Raw genomic sequence first — 2500 nt, forward strand, 5'->3', positions numbered from 1 at the left:
TCAACCAGGGAGCTGCGTCAACTAGAGCTGAGCAGCCGGCCGCCCGGGAGTGTGTCCCGGGGGCCCGCGCGAACACGCAAGCGTCCGCTCAATCATTCTGCAAACAGGAGGAGGCTGAGCTCCCCTGCACAATACACCTCGAAACCCTCTCAGGTCCCGGCGGCGCGCAGCGCCGTCCCAAGTACTTGGTCGGGTTCGAGAGAGGCGCAATCGCCCGGAGTTAGGCGAGTAGACGCTTTCGGTGCGACCACCCGTGCTCCCAACTGAGCTTGCCGCTGCCGACAGAGGCCCGGGAGCGTGCTGTCGTGGCATTGCCGGCGGGAGACAACACGCGCCACCTACGGTGACCGGCAGCTCCAACGCCAGCGCCACAGAAGGACAAAAGCCCCACTTGGGTGCCGAAGCGAACTCTCCCAGCACAGCGCACGCGCCAACACATCCGCACAGCTGCGATACAAACCACCAGCGAGAACCGCTGGGGCGACCGAGCAGCAGACGGCGTCGCGGCGCCGAGCGCCGGGCGGCAGCGCATCCTCAACGCACACAGTCCTCAATCGGACCAGCACACTGAAGATGTCCACCGCGCTTCGCACCGGGCCCGCGAGGACCTACTTTGGCCGCACGGCGCCGCGCGCAGGGTGCGCCGGCGCGCAGCTGCGACGCCTGCCGCGTCCGTCGGCCGGCGCGCCTGCCACTGGCCGCCCCCACCAGCCGGCTGTAGCGCGTGCGCCCACGCACCGCGCGGCCAGCACGCCGGGAGGCGCCCCCTCACCGGCCGGGGACGGTCCCACCCAGCCACCGCCGCGTATCGCTTCACACCCAGATGCCGTTCAGTTTCGTCGGCATGGTGGGTATCGCTGGAACAACCGGTTAGTACCTCAACCTATCGTCGCCATCACCGATTCACCCCTAGCGAGAACAACCGCACCACAACAGGTTACCATTTGTTCATTTGCGTAACTTCACCAGAAAACGCAGGCGTCCATCGCCATTTGCAACTTCCACGATTATTGCATGCCTGTGTCAGGTGTCACGCCACACTACGTCTGCCCACATACACGCAACAAAATGTGCACGCCTAGACAATACGTGGAAGGTGGCCCCCGTACGTATGCGATGTCCATTGCTCGAACGACTGTCAACCGGCCTCTGTAGCATGTCGCAGATATGGAACGCGGTGCACCATGCCATCACGGTGTGTGAGGAGAGACGACTAGGTCCGAATACATCAACAGACAGCTCATGCTGATCGCCATCCACGGCGTCCGTTCCTCCCACACGTCTCTATGGCGTACCACACTGCAATCCAGCTCTCATAGGGAGACGACACGTAGCTGCGTGCACAATATTTGCACTGTATGGTCCGCCGTTTTTGGGCGCAGTCGTTGTACGGTCACACATGTGCCACGATGTATCATTCAGTACATAAGGACGAATGTGCAGTACAGATTGTGGTTTACGCGTACGACATTAGCGGACAGTTGACACAGGCCGCACCACAACGTAGCCTGAGTACGTCGCATGCGGAGGGCATTGAACATGCAAAGTTCTCACCAACCAGCTTGCGAAGGCAGGGGGCAAGGTGGGGACGTGGGGAGGGGCGGCATGTACGTCCTGCTGCCATCCACATTACAGTGTACAGCAGGAGCATGTGGAAAGTGAGCAAGACTTGCAAGGTGTTTAACATGAAGCGATACACAGGGGAGCGGGGAGTGCGAGTAGCGAACTATATTGCGAGGGTTGCGGGTGGGCAACACTACACTAATTGAACGAGTCGTATAACAATTACAGAGCAGGTTTAGGCGACAACGTGGGTTACGTTAGGCGACAACGTGGGTTAGGTTAAGGCACGACGTGGGTTAGGTTAAGGCACGACATGGGTTAGGTTAAGGCACGACATGGGTTAGGTTAAGGCACAACATGGGTTAGGTTAAGGCACAACATGGGTTAGGTTAAGGCACAACATGGGTTAGGTTAAGGCACAACATGGGTTAGGTTAAGGCACAACATGGGTTAGGTTAAGGCACAACATGGGTTAGGTTAAGGCACAACATGGGTTAGGTTAAGGCACAACATGGGTTAGGTTAAGGCACAACATGGGTTAGGTTAAGGCACAACATGGGTTAGGTTAAGGCACAACATGGGTTAGGTTAAGGCACAACATGGGTTAGGTTAAGGCACAACATGGGTTAGGTTAAGGCACAACATAGGTTAGGTTAAGGCACAACATAGGTTAGGTTAAGGCACAACATGGGTTAGGTTAAGGCACAACATGGGTTAGGTTAAGGCACAACATGGGTTAGGTTAAGGCACAACATGGGTTAGGTTAAGGCACAACATGGGTTAGGTTAAGGCACAACATGGGTTAGGTTAAGGCACAACATGGGTTAGGTTAAGGCACAACATGGGTTAGGTTAAGGCACAACATGGGTTAGGTTAAGGCACAACATGGGTTAGGTTAAGGCACAACATGGGTTAGGTTAAGGCACAACATGGGTTA

At 56.8% G+C, this 2500-nt stretch overlaps 1 non-coding gene across 1 annotated transcript in view; it reads right to left on the bottom strand.

The window, feature by feature from the left end:
• Nucleotides 1-11, bottom strand: part of LOC124752828 — a 1909-nt gene extending 1898 nt beyond the window's left edge. The window contains exon 1 of the ribosomal RNA XR_007012201.1: nucleotides 1-11. This exon is cut by the window's left edge and continues 1898 nt beyond it. This is a non-coding gene — a ribosomal RNA (small subunit ribosomal RNA).
• Nucleotides 12-2500: the final 2489 nt, after the last annotated feature.

Source organism: Schistocerca piceifrons, unplaced genomic scaffold (genome assembly GCF_021461385.2).
Source record: "Schistocerca piceifrons isolate TAMUIC-IGC-003096 unplaced genomic scaffold, iqSchPice1.1 HiC_scaffold_485, whole genome shotgun sequence".
Classification (NCBI taxonomy): Eukaryota; Metazoa; Arthropoda; class Insecta; order Orthoptera; family Acrididae; genus Schistocerca; species Schistocerca piceifrons.